The 7,572-nt window shown below is 40.6% G+C and overlaps 1 non-coding gene across 1 annotated transcript; it reads left to right on the top strand.

The window, feature by feature from the left end:
• Positions 1–1,205: 1,205 nt before the first annotated feature.
• Positions 1,206–1,312, top strand: LOC128562871 (U6 spliceosomal RNA). The gene has a single exon (XR_008373570.1). It is a non-coding gene; the product is annotated as a U6 spliceosomal RNA (small nuclear RNA).
• Positions 1,313–7,572: the final 6,260 nt, after the last annotated feature.

Here is a 7,572-nt window from a genome sequence, read left to right as displayed (position 1 = left end):
TGTTCTGCTTCTGTTTTCGCTTGGCTTGCCACGTAGCACAACAAGAGTATAAAAGACAGCCTGCTTTTCTCTTTGGGGCCTTTTGACCTTCAGGTAGCAGCCCACCTGTGCAGGTGTAATAAATCACCATCTGATTTATACCTGAAGTGGGGTCCAAGTTTTTCTTCCAGGTGGCAAATGAGTTACAACAAATACAATTCTGACACTAACCACTAACCTGCACATGTCAGAGGTTAGAAGCTCAGTCCTCCACAAGCCACTTCTTACTTCAGATCCCAGACACAAATTCCAGCGTTCCCCAGGCCACTCCTACACATGGCTAATGTGGCTAAGAATTTGGGGTTTTCATAACCCTTCAGGTTTAGTAATTAACTAGAACAGCGAAAGAAAATAATACACTTATGCTTAATTTTATTACAAAGGATGGATCTCTGGAACAGTCAATTGAAGACATATATATGAAGGTTTGGGAGGGAATGCAGAGGTTATATACCCTCACCTCAAAGAATTCAGATGAGTTGCCTTCTGGTACATCCATATTCATCAAACAGAGGTTTCACTGAGCTCTGGTGTCCAGAGTTTTTATTGGAAGTTTATTTTTTATTTTTCTTTTTTTGTAGAGACAGAGTCTCACTTTATGCCCCTTGGTAGAGTGCCGTGGCATCACACAGCTCACAGCAACCTCCAGCTCCTGGGCTTAAGCGATTCTCTTGCCTCAGCCTCCCGAGTAGCTGGGACTACAGGTGCCTGCCACAGCACCCGGCTATTTTTTTGTTGTTGTTGCAGTTTGGCCGGGGCTGGGTTTGAACCAGCCACCCTCGGCATATGGGGCCGGCGCCCTACTCACTGAGCCACAGGCGCTGCCCTATTGGAAGTTTATTACATAAGCATGATTGAGTGAGTAAATGATTGCCTGTGATCGAATTCAATCTCCAGCCCCCCTCATCTCCTTGGAGGTCAGCCAGGCACAAAGTCCCAATCACTTAATCCTCTAATCACATGGTGACATCTTTCTGGTGACCAGTCCTCATCTTGAAGCTAACCTAGAAGCCCATAATGAGTCAACACACTAGCACAACAAGGACACTTCTTTCACTTTGGGAGTTCCAAGGGTTTTTAAGGCTCTGTCCAAAAAACTGGGTCAAAGAGCAGTTATTTATTATACAGTAGTATATCTCTTTATACTTTAAATGTTATGAGTTAATGTGCTTGCTTTAGCAGCACATATAGTAAAATTGGAAGAACACACAGAAGATTAGCATGGCCCCTGCACAAGGATGACATGAAAATTCAAGAAGTGTTAAATTTTTAAAGACAGAGTCTTAAGCTTTCACCCTGGGTAGAGTGCTGTGGTGTCACAGCTCACAGCAACCTCCAACTCTTGAGCTTAAGCAATTCTCTTGCCTCAGCCTCCCAAGTAGCTGGGACTACAGGTGTCCAACACAATGCCTGGCTGTTATTTTTTTGTTGTTGTAGTTATCATTGTTGTTTTAGCTGGCCTGGGCCAGGTTTGAACCTGCCAACCTCGGCATATGTGGCCAGCACCCTACCCACTGAGCTACAGGTGCCGCCCAAAGTGTTAAAATTTTTATAATAATAATAATAAAAGAGTTCAGGCATCCACCCATAGGAGATTACTGGCAAATATAAAATGAGCAGATGTGAGGGAATAGAAATTGCAAGAGTGTAAAAGGAAAGAGAGAGCAACTTATTTTAAAATTTTAATGTGACAGATTGGTAAATAAAATAAAATACATGCCCTATTTTTGTTTGCGGAAAGGATAGTATATGTGGAAGATAAGGTGCTAAAGGTAGCTCAACAGTGAAGGACTGTGAATACTAGGCTAATGACTTTTGAAAATTTATCCTGTTGATAGGAGGTTTTAGCAAGGAATAAATTTAGTGACATTGTAGTATTTTTAGGAAGACCAGATTGACAGCAGTATGTAGGTTGAATTAGAATAGGGAAATCAGAGAAGCTATTAAGAAGTGTCAATGTATAATTTTAAAAGTATATAATTTTTAAAAGCATGGATTTCACACAAATATAGAATGAACACATGTCAATGATTATTATTTAACTCATTAATGGAGTTAGATGCCAAGTTTGCTTGAAAAAGCATAACAGGAACAGAGGATATGTAATAGTCCATGTGGAAAGGCATACAGAAACACATTTCCTAGGTTTAAGATAAAACTTTGGAGGTAATTTTTTCTTTATGAAAGAAGTCATTTGGCTCTCTCCCTGCAGAAAATCACCATTTAATTGGCTACTTCACAAAGTCTAGGCCCTATTCAATAATAAATACTGAATCACATAAAAGTATATTTCCCAGGCTGGACATGGTGACTCACGCCTATAATCCTAGCACTCTGGAAAGTTGAGGTGGGTGGATTGTCTGAGCTCATGCGTTCGAGACCAGCCTGAGGCAGAGTGAGACCTCATCTCTAAAAGTAGTCGGGCATTGTGATGGGCGCTTGTAGTCCCAGCTACTTGGGAGGCTGAGGCAAGAGAATCACTTGAAGCCAGGAGTTTGAGGTTGCTGTGAGCTATGACGCCATGGCACTCTGTGAGACTCTGTCTCAAAAAAAAGTATTTCCTAGAAAATGAAATAATTCTTGAAGGAGCCTGTCAACATTAAAGGTCATGCAATCATTTTCTGTTTTTTATTGTTTTGTTTCTAAGTTTGGATAATTTTTCTTAATAATTCCCCAGGTAATCATAAAAACTTTTTAAAGATTAGTCCTAATTATATATACTTAATAAAGCTGGGCTTATGGTATTTTGGCCTGACTCATTTATGAGTATTAGTTCCACAGATTAAGAAATATACGTGCTTCTTGATGATAGACTTGTCATACAAGATGAAATGAGATATGTTATCTAACATGACACTCCAATATAGTCATGACAAAACAATAGATTTGTTTAACTTTATCTTGATAAAAAGTATGACAGATTTTTATTGAATGTATGTAAATTACTATATTGGCATAACAAAATAGACTCAACATAAGTATTTGTTCTTGAATGCTGAGAGGACAGGGAGAATGAAATACAACTTAAGGAACGTTTCATTTCAGTTTGTGAAAAGCATAGTGTATACAATCAGAATTAGAGATAGACATTGAAGGGAAATAAAGGGATTTCTTATATACACATGAAATAAATAGCCACTCTTAAATTTTCTTCATCAGTCTATTCAGTTCTATGTAGATCTTGATCCACAGGATCTTGGATTAGTGGGTTTCCACAAAATTATCTGCTTTTGATCTAAAATAATCCAGTACGTGTACAATCATAAGGCCCAGAGGCTGTCCTTTGTTGAAGACCCAATTTTTTTTTTTTTTTGAGACAGAGTCTCAAGCTGTCACCCTGGGTAGAGGGCTGTGGCATCACAGCTCACAGCAATCTCCAACTCTTGGGCTTAAGTGATACTCTTGCCTCAGCGTCCCAAGTAGCTGGGACTATAGGCGCCCACACAGTGCCTGACTATTTTTTTGTTGCAAGTGTCATTGTTGTTTAGCAGGCCTGGGCCGAGTTCCAACCCACCAGCCACAGTGTATGTGGCTGGCGCCCTACCCACTGAGCTACGGGTGCCGCCCAGAAGACCAATTTTTACTGGTAGCTTATGACAAAGCCCTTAGGCAAGCATGAGAGAAAAGCAGAAACCACATGTTGGAAATAATACCGAAAGAGTATGATTAATTAGAAACAGTAGCCAATAATATCACAATAGAGAGTACAGTTCCTTTTTTTGGAGACACAGTCTCACTTTGTCGCCCTTGGTAGAGTGCCGTGGCATCATAACTCACAGCAACTTCAAACTCTTGGGCTTAAGCAATTCTCTTGCCTTAGCTCCCATGTAGGTGGGACTACAGGTGCCCTCCACAATGCCTGGCTATTTTTAGAGAGGAGGTCTCACTCTGGCTCAGGCTGGTCTCAAAACTGTGAGCTCAGACAATCTACCTGCCTTGGTCTCCCAGAGTGCTAGGATTATAGGCGTGAGCCACTGTACCTTGCCTGAGAGTATAGTTCTTTAATAGGGTAACATATATAACAATTTCATTAAATACTAATTAATATTTTCCTGAAGATAAGAATATATTAGGGACAGTGAGAACACTGGGCAAATCTCCTTCCATATAAACTGCACACAGTATCTGAAATTAACCAAGGGAAATTTACACTTCTGTTTTGATTTGACAGTTTTTACTATGTGCTTTTTAAAGTAGTCTTGAAATAATTGCAAAATATAGAGTATATAAAAAAACTTCAATTTTGGCTTTCTCTTTAGTAGGGTAAAAGAATAAATCCTTGTGATTGCCAAGGAACCTTCTGGGAAACCTCTATGATGGCAGAAGTATAAAAGCCATCTTCAATTTCTTTTGTCTGAATTTAGGCTCTGATCTGGAGAAGGACAAAGAAAAAACTACCAGCCCAGTTTTGGCCACTTGATAAAGATAAATCATATGTGCCTTCAAACATATATAGTATATAACTTTTTTGCTTACTACTAAAAGTGACAATAAAATAATAAACATAGCAGAAGGTAATAATAATCACAAAGAACATAACTCTCTAGAGCGAGTTTTTTATTCCATTTTTGGCTGTGGTAACAGAATACCACAGACTGCATAATTTATTGAAAAAAGATATTTATTTGGCTTGTGGTTCTGGAGGCTGAGAACTCCAAGATCCATACACTGAATCTGATGCAGACTTTTTGTCATAACATGGTATAAAGTATCACATGGAAAGGAAACACACACAATGTGAGGGACTGAGAGAGAAAAAGGAGGCTGAACTCCCACAACAGCTACCCCCCTTTGTGAAGGCAAAGCCCTCATGACCTACTTATCTCTCAAAGGTTATATATATATATATATATTTTTTTTTTTTTGAGACAGAGCCTCAAGCTGTCACCCTAGGTAGAGTGCTATGGCATCACAGCTCACAGCAACCTCCAACTCCTGGGCTTAAGCAATTTTCTTGCCTCAGCCTCCCAAGTAAATGGGACTACAGGTGCCCGCCACAATGCCCAGCTTTTTTTTTTTTGGTTGTAGTTGTCATTGTTGTTTGGCAGGCCAGCTCTGGTGTATGTGGCTAGCGCCTTAGCTGTTTGAGCTACAGGTGTCCAGCCGGTCCTACCTTTTAATACCATCACAATGGCAACTGGATTTCAACATGACATTTGGCAGGTATAGTTGAACCACAGCAGTGAGAAAGTAAAATGATAATAATAATGATAATAAATAAAAATAATTATTATTAAAGACAGCGCAAAGCACAGAATGTGATTTTGGTCAGATACTGAATCTCTTCTAACTGAACATCTTACCAAGAAGGTAAAAAAAAAAAAAAAAAAAAAAAAAATCACCTTTTTTCCAGAAATAGAAAAATCCATCCCAAAATTCACATGGAATGTCCAGGGACACTGACTAGCCAAAAACAATCTTGAGAAAGAACAAATTTAAAGGTGTCATACTTCCTGGGCGGCGCCTGTGGCTCAAGGAGTAGGGCGCTGGTCCCATATGCCAGAGGTGGCGGGTTCAAACCTAGCCCTGGCCAAAAACCAAAAAAAAAAAAATAAAGGTGTCATACTTCCTGATTTCATTGCAGTTGTCAATGGACATTTATATATTATTTTTTTTCTTTTTAAGACAGGGTCTCATTTTGTTGCCCTTGGTAGAGTGCTATGATGTCATAGCTCACAGCAACCTTCAACTTTTGGGCTTAAGCTATCCTCTTGCCTCAGCCTCCTGCAAAGCTGGAACTACAGGTGCCTGCCCCAACACCCAACTAATTTTAGAGATAGGGTCTCACTCTTGCCTGAGGCTAGTCTCAAACTCCTGAGCTCAGGCAATCCACCTGCCTAGGCCTCCCTACATATTACATTGTGACTATTGTAATAATGCTGCTATGAACGTGGGTTTGAGACTCCACTTCCAGTGCATGTAGATATATACCCAGATGTGGGAATGCTGGATGGTATGGTAATTTTATTTTTAATGTTTTGAGGAACTATCATATAATGTTTTATATTCTCACCAAGAGTACACAAGGATCCCCATTGTTTCACATCTTTGCAAATACTTGCTATTTTCTGGTTTTACTTTTATTTTTATTTTTTATTTTTGTAGAGACAGAGTCTCACTGTACCGCCCTCAGGTAGAGTGCGGTGGCATTACACGGCTCACAGCAACCTCTAACTCTTGGGCTTATGCGATTCTCCTGCCTCAGCCTCCCGAGCAGCTGGGACTACAGGCGCCCGCCACAACGCCCGGCTATTTTTTTGTTGCAGTTTGGCCGGCGCTGGGTTTGAACCCGCCACCCTCAGCATATGGAGCCGGTGCCCTACTCACTGAGCCACAGGCGCCGCCCACTTTTTTATTTTTTTAATAGCAACCATCTTAATAGGTGTAAGGTGATATCTCACTGTGTTTTTCATTTCCATTCCCCCAATGATTAGTGATTTTTATTATTATTATTATTTTTTTTTGACGTAGTCTCATTATGTTGCCCTCAGTAGAGTGCTGTGGTGTCAAAGCTCACAACAACCTCCAACTCTTGGGCTTAAGTGATTCTCTTGCCTCAGCCTCCCAAGTAGCTGGGACTACAGGCACCCGCCACAACGCCTGGTTATTTGGTTGCAGTTGTCATTGTTATTTAGGTGACTTGGGCTGGATTCGAACCTGCCAGCCTCAGTGCATGTGGCCACGCTGTAACCACTGTGCTAAGGGCACCAAGCCAGATTAGTGATTTTTTGACCACCTTTTCATACACGAGTTTACCATTTGTATATCCTCTTCTGAGAAATGTTTATTCACGTTCTTTTCTCATTTTTAAATGGAGTTTTATTGTTAAACATTTCTACTTTGCCAGATGGCTCCATTTTAAGCTCGGTCAATAGAGGTTGTTAGAGGGAGACCACGGGCAAGAGGAAGGAAAAAGACTGTCCCTTTGTGTTTGCTTCTGTCCGCTTGTGGTTCCTGTGACCAGTGCTTCCTCAGGCTTACAGCAGCAGTTCCTTCCTATAGCACCAGCTCAGTCTCATCTGAAGTTTTTCTACAAGTGGCACAATGAATTGTGATATTCCTCCAGTACCCTCAGAGACACCAGAAACAACTGACTTGTACTCCCTCAGCATCTTTCCTAAAAAATCTGGATTTTAGCTCCACAGAAACTCTCCTCTAAATTTCTAACTTTTATGCTTCCATCCTATTCCCTTTGTTGCTTTAGTATCAGCTGTTAACCACTTATTAGAATTGCTACTTCCATGTTATGTCAGAGTTCTTTTTACCTTTTTATCGACTAGTCAAGAAATTTATATTTGGTTAATAATTTTTTATATTAGATCTACTTGTTTTTTTTTTTGTAGAGACAGAGTCTCACTTTATGGCCCTTGGTAGAGTGCTGTGGCATCACACAGCTCACAGCAACCTCCGACTCCTGGGCTTCAGCCATTCTCTTGCCTCAGCCTCCCGAGTAGCTGGGACTACAGGCACCCGCCACAACGCCCAGCTATTTTTTGGTTGCAGTTAAGCCAGGGCCGGGTTTGAACCCGCCAC

Source organism: Nycticebus coucang, chromosome 12 (genome assembly GCF_027406575.1).
Source record: "Nycticebus coucang isolate mNycCou1 chromosome 12, mNycCou1.pri, whole genome shotgun sequence".
Taxonomy (NCBI): domain Eukaryota; kingdom Metazoa; phylum Chordata; class Mammalia; order Primates; family Lorisidae; genus Nycticebus; species Nycticebus coucang.
This window is presented reverse-complemented; position numbering and strand designations above follow the sequence as displayed.